Here is a 16,674-nt window from a genome sequence, read left to right as displayed (position 1 = left end):
AGCTCACTGCAAGCTCCGCCTCCTGGGTTCATGCCATTCTCCTGCCTTAGCCTCCGGAGTGGCTGGGACTACAGGCACCTGCCACCATGCCTAGCTAGTTTTTTTGTATTTTTAGTAGAGACGGGGTTTCACCATGTTAGCCAGGATGGTCTCAATCTCCTGACCTTGTGATCTGCCTGCCTTGGCCTCCTAAAGTGCTGGGATTACAGGCGTGAGCCACTGCACCCAGCCAAAAGACAACTTTGCAGGGCCATAACAAAGTATGTCAAAGAACGGGAGGCTGAGGCAGGAGAATGGCATAAACCCGGGAGGCGGAGCTTGCAGTGAGCTGAGATCCGGCCACTGCACTCCAGCCTGGGCGACAGAGCGAGACTCCGTCTCAAAAAAAAAAAAAAAAAAAAAAAAAAAAAAAAAAAAAAAGTATGTCAAAGAAATACATTTCATGATAAAATATTTTGATTTCCATTCTGTCATGTGTGCTCATCCAGAACCAGGTTGGAAAAGGAAGCCACATTGTACCAGGTCAATTAAAAAAAAAAAAAAGGCTTGACAAGGGTTTATGGTTAGTAGGGTGTCAATCAGCCTTTGCCTGCCATGACCATAGATCTTGTTTATAATTAGGTATCTTATTGCCACAAAGAGTCTGTTTGATCAATCTTATCTCTATTTTAATCTAAAAGAAAAACTTCAGCCTGTTGTGGGAAGTCAGGGACCCCGAACGGAGGGACCAGCTGAAGCCATGGCAGAAGAACATACATTGTAAACATTTCATGGACATTTATAATTTCTTACGCCTGTCGTTACTGCAGTCTCTGAACATAAATTATGAAGATTTCATGGACATTTATCACTTCCCCAATCAATACTCTTGTGATTTCCTATGCCTGTCTTTAATCTCTTAATCCCATCATCTTCATAAACTGAGGATGTATGTTGCCTCAGGATTCTGTGGTGATTGCGTTAACTGCACAAATTGTTCATAAAGCATGTGTGTTTAAACAATATGAAATCTGGGCACCTTGAAAAAAGAACAGGGTAACAGGGATGTTCAGGGAACAAGGGAGATAACCATTAGGTCTGGCTGCCTGAGAGCTTTGCAGAATAGAGCCATATTTCTCTTCTTTCAAAAGCAAATAGGAGAAATATCGCTGAATTCTTTTTCTCAGCAGGGAACAGCCCTGAGAAAGAGAATGCATTCCTAGGGGTAGGTCTCTAAAATGGCCACTCTGGCAATGTTTGTCTTTTGTGGTTGCAGATAAGGGATGAAAGAAGCCCCGGTCTCCCGTAGCGCTCCCAGGCCTGTTAGGATCAGGAAATTCCTGCCTAATAAATTTTGGTCAGACCAGTTGTGTGCTCTCAAACCCTGTCTCCTGATAAGATGTTATCAATGACAATGCGTGCCCAGTGGGACATGAAACTTCGTTAGCATTTTTAATTTTGCTCCAGTCCTGTGATCTTGCTGTGCCTCCATTTGGCTTGTGATATTTTATTACCTTGTGAAGCATGTGATCTCTGTGACCCACACCTATCTGTACACTCCCTCCCCTTTTGAAAATCACTATTGCAAACTTGCTGGTTTTGCAGCTTGGGGGGGCGTCATGGAACCTGCCGACATGTGATGTCTCCCCCAGATACCCAGCTTTAAAATTTCTCTCTTTTGTAGTCTTTCCCTTTATTTCTCAGACCGGCCGACACTTAGGGAAATAGAAAAGAACCTACATGAATTAACATTGAATTATTGGGGGTGGGTTCCCCCGATATCAGCTGAATTAAATTTAAAGGAGTGTAATTGAGTAATGAATGCTTTGTGAATTGGGCAGCACCCAGAATCAGCAGATTCAGAGAGACTGCAGGTGGTGCCCCATGGTCAGAACAAATTTATACACAGAAAAAGTAAAGTGACATACAGAAATCAGAAGTGTTAGAAACAAATTTTCGGTGTCGCAAAGTGAAACAAGTACTCAGGCAAAAGTTTTCTCAGCAAGGCAATTTACGTCTATAGAAGGGTGTTTCCTGCATACAAGGCAGAGGCAAAGGAAAGCATGGAAAACAAAGGAGAGCAGGAGGTTTTTATCTCTAATACAGGCCCTGTTCCTGTGTCCTCCCCCTGCAGGCTGGGGTCGGACTGCACAATCTAGGCTAATTCCAATTGGCTACTGTTGACATAATCAAAGGAGGCGACATTGGGCATTTGACAGGAAGGACAGGTATGATTAGATCCTGGGATGTTTGGGCACAGCAGAGAGAGGGAGAGCTGATAGATGAATGTGTACGATTACCTTTTAGAGTAGAACAAAGAACCAGGAACCAAAACCCTTTGAAGATGAACTATTTGTTCTTAATAACCGAAGTGAGGTACAGAAACAGCTGGATTGGTTACAGGTTGGTGTTTGCCTTGTTTGAACACTCAGCAGTGTGTGAGTGGTTGAAGTTCAGCTGCTGGGATTGGCCAAGACTCAGCTATTGTTGCAGGCACATACTCCTAAGTTAGGTTTTCAGTCTTGTCTACCAAGTTAGGTTGCAGTTCGTCCACGAGGACTCAAATATATTAGAAGCATGGAGTCCTTCTCAGGCCATATTTGGTTTGCTTTAACAAACCTCAATGCTGATCAGTTGTGCCTGAACTCCAAAGGGAAGAGGCATAACGAGGCATGTCTGACCTCCCTTCCCATCATGGCTGGGAATTGTTTTACAGGTTTCTCTGGAGTCTGTTTGGCCAAGAGGGGGTCCATTCAGTTGGTTGGGGGTCTTGGGGTTTTATTTTTAGTTTGCAACAGGCATCATTCTTACTGCTGGATGGGTTTAGAGAATGCACCTGCCCTCACAGTTTCTGTTGCAGAAGAGGACAAGACCAAAAACACAAACCAATAAGATAATTGTAGGTTTGATAATTGCTGGGATGTAAATAAAATAACACAAAGTGGAAGAGAATTAATGGGTTGCTGATTTACATGAGTGGCTGGAGGTAGGTGTCACCTAAGTTGAGAGGAAGTGGTCACAGTGACACGCAGGGGTGGAGTGTTCCAAGAAAAGGGGATGGTTGAAAACACTAGAATAGTCATCAGTCTTTTTCCATTCCCGTAGCCCACACCATAAGAATAAGGTGTGATGAAACCCAAAGGGAGGGATCAAAACCACCTTTGCAAAAGATTAACATTGAGAAAATTATGCCAGTGGAAAAGATAGCATCTAACCAGCCCCCATCTTTCCTTTAACCTCCAAACTGCCCTTAAGTCATTCCTCGACTTGGGCCAAGTTGACTTTAAGAGACAGTGAGTTTAAAGGATAATAGCCTTTAGTTTAGTAAGCTAAAACCAAGCCTTTGTAAAGCTCATGAAAGACCACCAAGTTAGGAAGATGAAAGGAGCGTAAATTCTGCTAAGGTATAGATGTAAACAATTACCAGCCATTATTCCCGTGGTCACAAGATTTGCAACTTCCCCAATTACTCCTTCAGATAATTAGACTCTTGTAGACCCTAATGTTGGTCTTTTGAGAAGGCTTTTCTGGTTTTTTGCATTTCTCATGACCGATGGCCCCACCCAGACCCACTGACCTTCCTGTGGCCCCACCAAGGAGCTGACTGAACACACACACACAAGAACCATGTTCCACCCTTCAGGATTCTGCTCCCACCAGTCAGCAACACTCATTCCCTAGCTAACCCCTCCCCACAAGACTATCTTTGAAAACCTTAGCGTCCAAGTTTTGGGGGAAGGCTAATTTGAATAATAATAAAATTCCAGCCTCCCATTAGCCAGCTCTATGTGTATAAAACACTTTCTCTGTTACAATTCCCCTGTCTTAATGAATTGGATCTGTTTCTGCAGTGGGCAAGTGGAGCCCATTGGGTAAATACACAGTGAGTGCAAAGACAGGCAGGATACTGGCACAATTGAGGGACAGAAGACAGGGAGCTTGTCGCATAGTGAAGGTGGGCAAGGAGTGTGCGATGGGAGGAGAGGTGCGTGGGGCCAGATCATAAAGAGTCTCAGAGACTATTGTTGGGGCCGTAGCCCCCGGCGGCCCTCTAGAGGTTTGCTGAAAATCACTGACATGAGGCAGATTGATTAATAGGAGAAAAGGCATGCAAACTTATATAATGTGTATACACAGGAGGCTTCAGAGTGAAGATCCAACCCCTCAATGAGTTAAGAGAAGCTTGTATGCCATCTTGAAGTTACAGAAAGAAGCAGGGCTTGGATCCTGGTAAAACAGGTTATGGAAGGGATGAGAAGAGGAATTCCGCTGACATTCTATTGAGGGGCAATAAATGATTACTAGGGAGAATGACCGGATCAGGGAACAGAAATCTACTTGTAAATAGTTCTCTTTGTTGTTTCTCTCTCTCTCTCTCTCTCTCTCTTTTTTTTTTTTTTTTTTTTTTTTTTTGAGACAAGGACTCACTCTGTCACTCAAGTTGGAGTGCAATAGCATGACCTTGGCTCACTGTAGCCTCAGCAGGCTCAAGTGATCCTCCCAACTCACCCTCTCAAGTAGCTGGGACTACAAGTGCATGCCACCACAAGTGGCTAATTTTGTTTACTTTTTTTTTTTTTTCTGGAGAGACGGGGTCTCAATATGTTTCCCAGGCTGGTCTCAAACTTCTGGGCTTGAAGAATCCTCTCATTTCAGCCTCCCAAAGTTCTGGGGTTACAGGCATGAACCACTGCACCCAGCCAGTATCTCTCTATGGAATTCAAATGATCCCTGGAGACAGTCTTTATTCTTGCAAAAGAGTCTGTTCATGTGTGCATTCATCTTAGTCTTCTTTTCTGCAACAGTTAATAACAGGGAGGAGAGAAGAAGCTATTGTTCTCCTTAGTAGAACTGGGTCTTAAACAGTAAAGAAACTTCAACTTTTATGCGAGAGAGATTGGGGGGAGTGCTCAGAGAGACACTGAGACATCTTCATTTCAGCATGTCAGGACACCATATTGATGCAGGATTTTTTACTCCATAGCTCAGCTAGGTCCAGGTTCTTGTCTCACAACCAGGAGGAAATAGGCACATGGACATCAAAGAATAAGTGGAATAGAATTTATTAAGCAAAAAGGAAAGCTCTCAGCAAAAAGAGGGGAGCTGAAAGCAGGTTGCTGGTTGCCCTCTTCGCAGTTGAATGCAAGGGCTTTTATATAAAAGCTAATGGAGCTGGGTTCCTTATTTGTATAAGGTATAAATTCCTGTTGGCTCCATCCCTTCCCCTCAGTGTGCATGCAGGCCATTAGTCTGCTGCGGTCATGTTCAGGCAAGCATGCTGTGCAAGTTCCCTTATCTGCACAAAGTATCTGGTGTAAGCACTTGTGGGGCAGATCAGAGATTCTCCAGGGACCCTTCCCTTACTGTCTGCCTGAAGCAAGCTAGCTAACTCCTTTCATTCCCCCCTTTAAGAGTGGAGACCCCAACTGTTGTTGGGGAAAGTGGACGCTGACCACTCTTAACTGCTTCCTGCTGACGGGGTGCTGTTTTGGGGAAGCAGCCGTTAGGCTCCTCCTGAGGTAAGTTTAAGGATCTCCAGAAGAATGATGCATCTGGCCCAGCGTGGTGGCTCATGCCTGTCATCCCAGCACTTTGGGAGGCCGAGGCGGGCAGATCACAAGATCAGGAGATCGAGACCATCCTGGCTAACACGGTGAAACGCTGTCTCTACTAAAAATACAATTAGCCAGGTGAGGTGGTGGGTGCCTGTAGTCCCAGCTACTCGGGAGGCTGAGGCAGGAGAATGGCGGGAACCCGGGAGGTGGAGCTTGCAGTGAGCCGAGGTTGTGCCACTGCACTCCAGCCTGGGCAACACAGTGAGACGCCGTCTCAAAAAAAAAAAAAAAATAGAAAAGAAAAAAAGAATGGTGCATCCATGCGTGGTTCCATTTGCATCACCATTTGAAGTTGAATGGCCTCTCAGTGAGAAGAAACAATTTGGGCTGTGAAAATGAGACAAGAAGGGGAAAGGACAGCTCAGAAATCCCAAGGCTACTGACAAGCCCTGGTAACTGGTGGCTACAGTTAGGCCTGCTAAGCTTTGGGTGCATGTGGCTTTGGTTAGCTCCCTTGGGCTTATTTTCCTAAACAAAGAATCCTCCAGTTTTTGGGCATCCTATTTATTCCTATCACCTGGTAGGATCTGTAGGCTAATTGCCCAAAACTAGAATATTGATCCAGATTTTTACATCACCCATTCATTTTGTTACTTTTGAGCTACAGCTGGAGATTGTTGGTTGGTTCACAGGAATAAACAGGGTTAGTTTAAAATGTAGGCAGAAACAAAAGCAACTAATGAGATTAGAATTTAATGACAAACGGATGTTAAGTTCTGAAACATAAGTTTTCCAACTCCAGTCCTCATTTTTTGTCAAAAAGAAATCATGATAGGACTGAGTTGTTTGCAAAATAAACTTTAGTCCTATACTTGGCCTGATTATTTGCATAAAGTGCAGCAAGAATAATTATTCTTCACATAGACTTTTCAGTTGTCTTTGATGGAACTCTATTCCACTAGGAATCTCAGATAAGGTCTTATAAAGCTGAGCCCAGCCATGGGTCTGTACCTTCAGATCCCTGTGAGTTGGGTAACTCCCTCTCTTCTTGAGGTCCCAAGAACATGGGGCACCTGGGCCTGTTAGAATGTGACATTCTTTCCTCACCACAGGTTAGGAACCCCGTGCAGGGACTCTGTAGGCAGGGTATTAGGCCAGTTTTCCCAAGGGGATTTTATGGGCTCTGCAAGTCAAGCTTGATTCCTTAATGGGAAGCACACCCTTCCAGTCAAAGCCTTGGTGTAACAACCCGTTTCTCCTATTGTGTCCTGTTGCAAAAGAAAATGGATTCTTATTGCACCGATGCAAATAACTATATTGCCATAGGTTAAGAATACTCACAAGTAGTTTCCAAATTCTGGAGAATCCAGGCAGAGAGAAACAAACATGCTCCAAATTTTGTTCACAAGAGTATACCTTACTCAATTATTAAAGGCTGTAAATAACTCAAAATAAGTTTCCTTGACTCTGAAAAACCAAACAAGGATCAGAAACATTTTAAGCAAAAAGGTTAAAAAACTTAGGTTTATGTTAGTTCAGTCCATTCTGTTAACTCTTGCTCTGCTTAATATTCATGAACATTTCAGCTCTTCATGAGTCTTGTACATTTTTTCTTTATTCCAATGTCACAATCTTCAAAGTTATTACAAGCCTGCATTTGAGAGCACTTATCAAAGTCCTGGAGCTGATTATAAACCATCTTTTGAAAAGGATCAAAGCCGCCAGGTGCAGTGACTCACATCTGTAATCCCAGCACTTTGAGAGGCCAAGGCGGGTGGATAACCTGAGGTCAGGAGTTCAAGACCAGCCTGGCCAACATGACAAAATCCCATCTCTAATAAAAATACAAAAATTAGCCAGGTGTGGTGACAGGCACCTGTAATCCCAGGTACTTGGGAGACTGAGGCAGGAGAATCACTTGAACCCAGGAGGTGGATGTTGCAGTGAGCCAGGGTTGCGCCATTGCACTCCAGCCTGGATAACAAGATGAAATTCCATCTCAAAAAAAGAAAAGGATCAAAGCAAGACAACAATTGTCTGCAAATGACAAAATGTCCAGGGTGGTTACAGTCCAGAACGTGATTGACAAAGAAATTTGGTAATTTCTGTGGTTTACAATAACTTAACATAACCTTAATTAAGATTGATAGCATATACTCAGACATTAGAATTTTAGACATTCCATATAATTTTAGAACATAATATTATCACTAAAATATAACCTAAAGAAGATTAGACATCACTTTTGAATCCCATGTAACTAACTATGTCAAATAATCCTGTCTACCTCTCTTTTGGATGCTCCAGGGGCCCTCTGTAGCATCCAAAAACTAGGGGTTCAGGAAAGACAATTTTTGAAACTGAAGTTTGATTTGGGGAAGACTGTTAAATATGTTAGAGGTTCAAAGCACTTAATGCTATGAGATAGAATTCCAGATTCCCACAAGTCATTTATTTTAGCCAAAATGATGACTCAAAAAATTTAAAACAAAGCAAAAACCTTTACTCATTCAGAGGAAGATTTAGCTTTCCTATCTGTCTTTAATATTACATACAAATCCTGCTCTAGAGGAGAAAGCCAAATTTCACCCGAAATTTATTAATGTCAACCCGATTTTTTTTTAATGAAACCTTATAAATTAATTATATCCAGTCTTTTTTTTTTTTTTTTTTTTTTTTTTTTTTTTGAGACGGAGTCTCGCTCTGTCACCCAGGCTGGAGTGCAGTGGCCGGATCTCAGCTCACTGCAAGCTTCCCCTCCCGGGTTCACGCCATTCTCCTGCCTCAGCCTCCTGAGTAGCTGGGACTACAGGCGCCCGCCACCTCGCCTGGCTAGTTTTTTGTATTTTTTTAGTAGAGACGGGGTTTCACCGTGTTAGCCAGGATGGTCTCGATCTCCTGACCTCGTGATCCGCCCGTCTCGGCCTCCCAAAGTGCTGGGATTACAGGCTTGAGCCACCGCACCTGGCTATTCTTTCTTTCTTAAAAAAAAATTATTGTAGGGAAGAGGTCTTGCTATGTCACCCAGGCTGGTATTGAACTTCTGTCCCCAAGCAATCCTCCCACCCAGCCTATAGTTTTCTTTTGAAACATAATTTTTCTCTCTCCAGTTTGCCATTGTTATCAAGGAGAAATCGTAGTAAGACCAATATATTGGCAAAATAAGTTTCAGTCTTACTACACTTGGCACGATTATTTGCATAAAGTATAGTAAAAGTAGTGATTGGCCATATAGGCTCTTTTAAGTTGCTTTTGCTGGAACTTTTTATAAGGTTAGACTATTTATTTAATCTCTCTGTCTTTCTCTCTTTTAGACGGAGTTTTACTCTGTCATCCAGGCTAGAGTGCAGTGGCACGATCTTAGCTCACTGCAACCTCCGCCTCCCAGGCTCAAGCGATCCATCCACCTCCACCTCCCGAGTAGCTGGACTACAGGCGCCCGCCTCCACACCTGGGTATTTTTTGTATTTTTGGTACAGACAGAGTTTTGCCATGTTGCTCAGACTGGTCTGAGCCTTATTTATTTATTTTGCCTGCACCTGGCCTTCTTTCTTTATTTTTGATGTAGGGTCTCACTCTGTTGCCCAGGCTGGAGTGCAGTGGTGTCATCATAGCTCACAATGACCTTGAACTCCTATGATCAAGTGATCCTCCAACCTCAGTCTCCCAAGTAGCTTTGATGAAAGAAACATATCACTACACTGGGCTTTTGTTGTTGTTGTTGTTGTTGTTGTTGTTGTTTTGAGAGATGGAGTCTCACTATGTTGCACAGTCTGGTTTTGAACTCCTGGCCTGAAACAATCCTCCTTCCTTGATCTCCCAAAGTACTGGGATTACAGGCTTGAGCCACCATGACTGGCCAAGGTCAGACTTTGTAAAAGCCTCCTGAACCAAGGCAAAGATTTATCTGTGCCTACAGATACCTGTATGAATTGGATGACTTCTTCTAGAGGTCTCAAAATATTTGAGATTCCTGGGCCTAATCAGAAAGTGACATTCTTTACTTAACAGGTCAGGAACCTTGCAGGGGAACCATTGAGTCAAGGTACTAGACCAGTGTTTTCAACTGTCTTTTTTTCAACTCTATAAGTTAACCTCAATTCCTCAAAACAGTCCAGTCATATCTAAAATATGCCATTCTAGTCAAAGCCTTGGTAAAATAATCAGTGTCTCCAACTGTTTCCTGTTCTAAAAGACAACAGATTCTTACAGACCTTATGCAGATAACTATATTGCCATAAATTAGGAATACTCACAAATAGTTTTCAAACTTGGAGACATCAGATAAAGAGAAAGAAATATGCTTCAAATTTTGCTCACAAGAATATACTTCACTCAATTGTTAAAAGCTATAAATAGCTCAAAAGAAAATAGTTTGTCAAATATCAAAGGTTTAAAACACTTCATATCACAAAATAGGATCACAGGTTACTGTAAAAAGGTCACTGAGCCAAAATGATAATTCAAATACTTCAAAAAGCAAAAATTATTTACTCTTTAATAGAGAGTCAGTTTCCTAAACAATCATAAAGCCTAGTAAATTCAGGCTGGGCATGGCGGCTCATGCCTGTAATCCTGGCACTTTGGGAGGCTGAGGCCAGTGGATCACCTGAGGTCAGGAGTTCGAGACCAGCCTGGGCAACATGGCAAAACCCCATCTCTACTGAAATTACAAAAATTGGCCAAGCATAGTGGTGCGTGTCTGTAATCCCAGCTACTCAGGAGGCTGAAGCAGGAGAATCACTTGAACCTGGGAGGTGGAAGTTGAAGTGAGCCAAGATCGCGCCACTGCACTCCAGCCTGGGTGACAGAGTGAGACTCCATCTCAAAAAAACCCCAAAAACCAAAAAACTAATAAATACAGCATGAGGTCACTGAATCTGTCTCTCTCCCTCACCTATTTTGTTTTGTTTTTTGAAGTTTACTGAAAAGGTAAACAAACATCTTGGACTATCTCTTATTACACAAAAATTTTGTTCCAAAAAGGAAACCAAATTTTACATTTGCATTAGTGTTCTATTAATAATAAAGCTAATTTTAATAAAATTTTATAAACAAATCCATCCATTCTTAACCAGTTTGACCACAAGATTTTTATAAACCTTTTATAACCTTTGACAATTTTCCATTTTCTTTTACAAATTTCTACATACATTTAGTTTTATTATCATTTTTAAATTCCCTCAATGTAAAACTTAACTAGGCAAAATTAGTATCCCTTTAACAAAAACTATAATGGTATGGCTTCTTATAACCTCCTTTACTAAACAGACATTTTACTTTCCTCATATATTTTGCATATAGAAATGTTTTTCTTGTGTCTAGTAGTTTTATTTATTTATTTATTTTTGAGATGGAGTCTCGCTCTGTAGCCCAGGCTGGAGTTTTAATTACATACATTAATTATGATGTGAACTCTTAGTAACACTTGTTTTTAGAGAAAAACCTGGAAGATCAGCAATTTTAATAGTGTACCAGATGCAGAGCCCAGGACAAAGGACAGTGCCTGCAGCTATGCCTCCCCATGGCTGAGGTGGGAGGATTGCTTGAGCCAAGGAAACAAAGATTGCAGTGAGCCAAGATCTCACCACTGAGCTCTCACCTGGGTGACAGAAAGACTCTGTTTCAAAAAATAAAAAAAAAATAAGCAACAGTTTTACGACCTTAAAACATTTGGGTGACAGAATCTGACCAACAGACCATTAGACTTAGACAAAAATGTCTACGTTAAATTCTGAAGACATTTACTATCCTGTTTTACCAATACTTTAGAAACTTTTTTTTTTTTTTTTTGAGACAGAATCTTGCTCTGTCGCCCAGGCTGGAGTGCAGTGGCCGGATCTCAGCTCACTGCAAGCTCCACCTCCCAGGTTTATGCCATTCTCCTGCCTCAGCCTCCCGTGTAGCTGGCACTACAGGCACCCGCCACCTCGCCCAGCTAGTTTTTTGTATTTTTTAGTAGAGATGGGGTTTCACCATGTTAGCCAGGATGGTCTCGATTTCCTGACCTCGTGATCCGCCCATCTCAGCCTCCCAAAGTGCTGGGATTACAGGCTTGAGCCACCGTGCCCGGCCTAGAAACTATATTTACCAAAGATTACTAGAGTCACCTGAACTAGAACTCATTTAAGTTAACGTTTCTATTTTTCTGATAAAATATTTGATTTAAGTGCTTACCTTTTCCTTAAGCCAATTAATTAGAGCTCTTTCATGTATTTTGGTAGTGAAACATGACATACACGTGACATGTATAAACACATAGACGTACAAACACACAAACAGAAACAGATCTTATACACTTATAAGATTGTTCATTTGCCGTTTTTCAACTAGTTTCCCTCACTTCAGACTATTAATTTCTTGATTAACTGTTTCACGCCCAAAACAATTGTTAGGGAACTCAACTTTTCATCTCCAAAAACATGACTTTAGCTGAAACAAGGTAGAAAATTTGTATCTCAAAGGCACAGAACTTAGATCTAAGCAAAGTCTCACTCTGTCGCCCAGGCTAGAGTGCAGTGGCACAATCTCGGCTCACTGCAACCTCTGCCTCCTGGGTTCAAGTGATTCTCTTGCCTCAGCCTCCTGAGTAGCTGGGATTACAGGCAAATGCAACCACGCCCGGCTAATTTATTTATCTATCTATCTATTTATTTATTTATTTATTTATTTATTTTTTTGAGACGGGGTCTCGCTCTGTTGCCCGGGCTGGAGTGCAGTGGCCGGATCTCAGCTCGCTGCAAGCTCCGCCTCCCAGGTTCACGCCATTCTCCTGCCTCAGCCTCCCAGGTAGCTGGGACTACAGGCGCCACCACCTTGCCCGGCTAGTTTTTTTGTAGTTTTTAGTAGAGACGGGGTTTCACTGTGTTAGCCAGGATGGTCTCGATCTCCTGACCTCGCGATCCGCCCGTCTCAGCCTCCCAAAGTGCTGGGATTACAGGCTTGAGCCACCGCGCCCGGCCTATTTATTTATTTAGTTAGTTTTATTTTTCATTTTTTTTTTAAGCAGAGACAGAGTTTTGCCATGGTGGCCAGGCTGGTCTCAAGCTCCTGATCTCTGCTGATCTGCCCACCTCAGCCTCCCAAAGTGCTGGGATTACAGGTGTGAGCCACCATGCCCAGCCTAAGCAAAGGTAAGGTTTGTTATGTGAACTGTAAGCCGTTATCTTCCCCATCCTAAAAGTTCCTCCTGATTTAGAGGCGAGATGCCCTTATAAATGGAGATTGCCTTTATAGATGTAAACTTCTTTTACAAAGAGTTTCAAAATAACCAGCTAAATGTTAGAATGTTGCATTTTGGTTTTTAAACTTAGCCTGTTTCTTAATTAGATGACTAGATAAATTAGATTACCCTGAAGAGTAGAGCCCTTTAATGAAAAGGGGAAAGAAAGCATGGAGTTTTTAAGGCCTAATCTTTAAATATTCATGAAGCAGGTACAGCTGGAAGGCAGAGCACAGATCCTCCAAAATCAAAGATCCCATTTTTATGCCAAATCCTGGGTCCCAGAAAGAAGAGAGCGGCGTGGGACTGGCCGGTGCAATGCTCCCACGGTGCATTTCACCTCAGCACGGGACTGGAGGGTGCAATGTTCCCACAGTGCATTTCATTTCATCATGGGACTGGACAGTACAGTGCCTCCACAGTGCATTTCATCTCAGCCCGGGACTGGATGACGTGATACTCCCACGGTGCATTTCATTTTGTCATGGGACTGAACAGTACAATGCTTCCACAGTGCATTTCATCTCAGCCCGGGACTGGATGGTTCAATACCCCCACAGTGCATTTTATCTCAGCACGGGACTGCACGGTGCGATGCTCCCATGGTGCATTTCATCTCAGCACGGGACTGGATGACGTGATGCTCCAATGGTGCATTTCATTTTGTCATGGGACTGGACAGCACAATGCCTCCACAGTGCATTTCATCTCAGCCCGGGACTGGACTGTGCGATACCCGCACAATGCTTTTCATTTCGTCATGGGACGGGAAAGTGTAATGCCCCACGGTGCATTTTATTGTAAGGACATTCCCTGGAGGCTGGTGGGCAACCCAGAGCTCTAACTGAACAGTAGAGTAGGTTAGTTGCTGACCACTTGCAGAGTCCAATTATTTAGAATGAGGTCTGGCACAGATAAGGTTATTTATTCCAAAGCTAGCTTGGGGAAGTGGCACAGGCATCTGTCTTGCCTTTAGCTGTCCCATTTTGCTTTTGGAACAGAAAGTGGGCACTTCTAAAAGACAGGGGAGGAAGTGAGCAGGGGCAGAAGTGGGTTCATGCTAGCTCCAGTGCCTTATCTATCAGGTGGTTGAGCTAGTGACTGCTGGCACTTTTGTGGGCAGGCCATTATCTCTGCAGGCCACCTCCTGATGAGGGAGTTCCGTAGCAGGCATGCTTTGGTTTGTAAATCAACTGTTAACTCTCAAGGCGTTAGATGCACTTGCCAAGGGATCTCGAGGGACTGTCCAGTGAAGGAGGGGAGAAAAGCCTAGATGTGCATGTCTAAAGGGCTAAGTAGGAAGTCAGGAACTGGGGAAAGGAGAAAAAAAGAGAGGAAAAAATCATTAAACATCTTTTAGAAAAATGGGGGTACTCGGAAACAAAGCCAGTCATCCCAATCTGTGGTCAGCCTATCGCCTGGGGAGTCTTATCCCTTGGTGAGCTGTGCTTTCATAGCCTCTAGGTAATGCAGGCACACCTCAAAACTGGGGCTTAGCCTGACAGAGTTCTTGGCTTTGCTCAGAAAATAATTTAAGAGCAGGGCTAACCCACGGGGAGAGGCCAGAGTAGCAGTAAACAGCAGCAGGAGGAGGAGGAGCAGCAGCAGCAGGGGTAGCCACAGCTGCAAGAAGGGAGCACTGGCTAGCAGCATTTATACCTGGTCTTAATTATATGCTAATCAAGGGGTGGACTATTCTGAATTTTCTAGGAAAGAAGTGGGGGAGTTCTAGAACCATATAGGGTATTGTCATGGCATTTATAAGCTGTCATAGTGCTCAAAGGAAGGTCTTTATGCTGATGAGTGGTGAGGGCAAATGGAGGTTACTTTTGTTTCCATCTGCTGGTCTCAGCTGTTTTTTTTTTTTTTTAAGCTTGCTTTTTTTTTTAAAATAGGGTCTCGCTCCATTGCCCAGGCTGGAGTACAGTGGTACAATCATGGCTTACTGCAGCCTTGACCCCCTGGGCTCAAGCAATCCTCCTGCCTTAGTCTCCCAAGTACCTGGGCCCACAGGCACATGCCACCATGCTTGGCTAATTTTTTAGTTTTTTGTAGAGATGGGGTTCTCACTATGTTGCCCAGGGTGGTCTCAAACTCCTGGGGTCAAGTGATTCTCCTGCTGCAGCTTCCCAAAATTCTGGGGTTATAGACGTGAGCCGCTGTACCCAACTTGCATCCTGCTTTGACCAGCAGGGTCATTACTGGTGCTCAGAAAACAAATCTGGCTGATTTCCCACTTCACTGGTGCCCCAAACCATGCTTTTTGTCGCCCCCTGTAGTAATAACCACTTTCTGTAAGCAACTGCCATTAGCCACCTCTAAAACTGTATCTCTTGCCTAGCCGTTATGCAAACCACGGTCAAGTTTTCTCACAATACTGGGTAATTTTTGGTATCCCCGAAAAGCCAAAGAGATCAGGTAATACCGTGCAAAAGAGGGCAGAGCTTTAGACCTCAGAAGACTCTGCATGTGATGCTTGAAACTCCACAAGGAAAGCAGAAGACCTCCAACAAACGGTGAGTGGCATCTTTTTTTTTTTTTTTTTCTGAGTTCCTTAAGGGGTTTGGGTCATTAGAAATCTCTGGATCTCTTTACATGGTACTGAATATGGCAGCGGAAGCAGGAGTGGGGCAGAGTAAAAGTATATGGGAGAACAATTTTTTAAAAATGAAGTGAACAGAGGTGTCAGAGGTATTCGAACCAGAGTGACTCCATCTTGAACAGGGTCTGGGTGAAATAAGGCTGAGGCCCACTGGGCTGCATTCCCAGGAGGTTAGGGATTCTTAGTCACAGGATGAGATAGGAGGTTGGTACAAAATATAGGCCATAAACACCTTACTGATAGAACAGGATGCGATAAAGAAGGCAGCCAAAACCCACCAAAACCAGGATGGTGATGGAAGTGACCTCTGCCTGTCCTCACTGCTCATTATATGCTGATTATAATGTGTTAGCATGCAAAATGACACTCCTGCCAGCACCATGACGGTTTACAAATGCCATGGCAATGTCAGGAAGTTACCCTGTGTGGTCTAAAAAGAGAAGGAATGCTCATGCCTGTAGTCCCAGCACTTTGGAAGGCCGAGGTGGGCGGATTACCTGAGGTCAGGAGTTTGAGACCAGCCTGGACAACATGGTGAAACCCGTCTCTACTAAAAATACAAAAATTAGCCAAGCATGGTGACAGGTGCCTGTAATTCCAGCACTCTGGAGCCTGAGGCAGGAGAATTGCTTGAGCCTGGGAGGTGGAGGTTGCAGTGAGCCGGGATTGTGCCACTGCACTCCAGCCTGGCTGACAGAGCAAGACTCTGTCTCAAAAAAAAAAAAAAAAAAAAAAAAAAAAAAAAGAGGAAAGGAATTGGCCGGGCACAGTGGCTCACGCCTGTAACCCCAGCACTTTGGGAGGCCGAGGTGGGTGAATCACTTGAGGTCAGGAGTTCGAGACCAGCCTGGCCAACATGGTGAAATCACGTCTCTACCAAAAATACAAAAATTAGCCAAGCATGGTGGTGCATGCCTTTAATCCCAGCTACTTTGGAGGCTAAGGCACGAGAATTGCTTCAACCCAGGAGGCAGAGGTTGCAGTGAGCTGAGATTGCGCCACTGCACTCCAGCCTGGTTGACAGAGCGAGACGCTGTCCCTCCCTCCCCCAACCAAAATCCTTTCAAATCTCGTTACCAGATTTTAGCTGGGCCAAACAGCTGATAAGTCTTTTTGTATAAGACCCAGAATCCTCCCAAAGACAAGAAAGTGAAGTTTCACTAGCCACAAATGGAGTCTAACTCACATTTCTGTTCAGCCATATTCTCTAGGGTCTCAGCTTCTCAGCTGACCACCTGCACACAAGGGCCCAAAAGCCCTGTGTTCCAAAGACAGAAGAAGGCAGGAAATCAAAAGCTGTTCATGGAAGGTATTAG

Source organism: Rhinopithecus roxellana, chromosome 19 (genome assembly GCF_007565055.1).
Source record: "Rhinopithecus roxellana isolate Shanxi Qingling chromosome 19, ASM756505v1, whole genome shotgun sequence".
Taxonomy (NCBI): Eukaryota; Metazoa; Chordata; class Mammalia; order Primates; family Cercopithecidae; genus Rhinopithecus; species Rhinopithecus roxellana.
Note: the sequence above shows the minus strand (reverse complement) of the source record.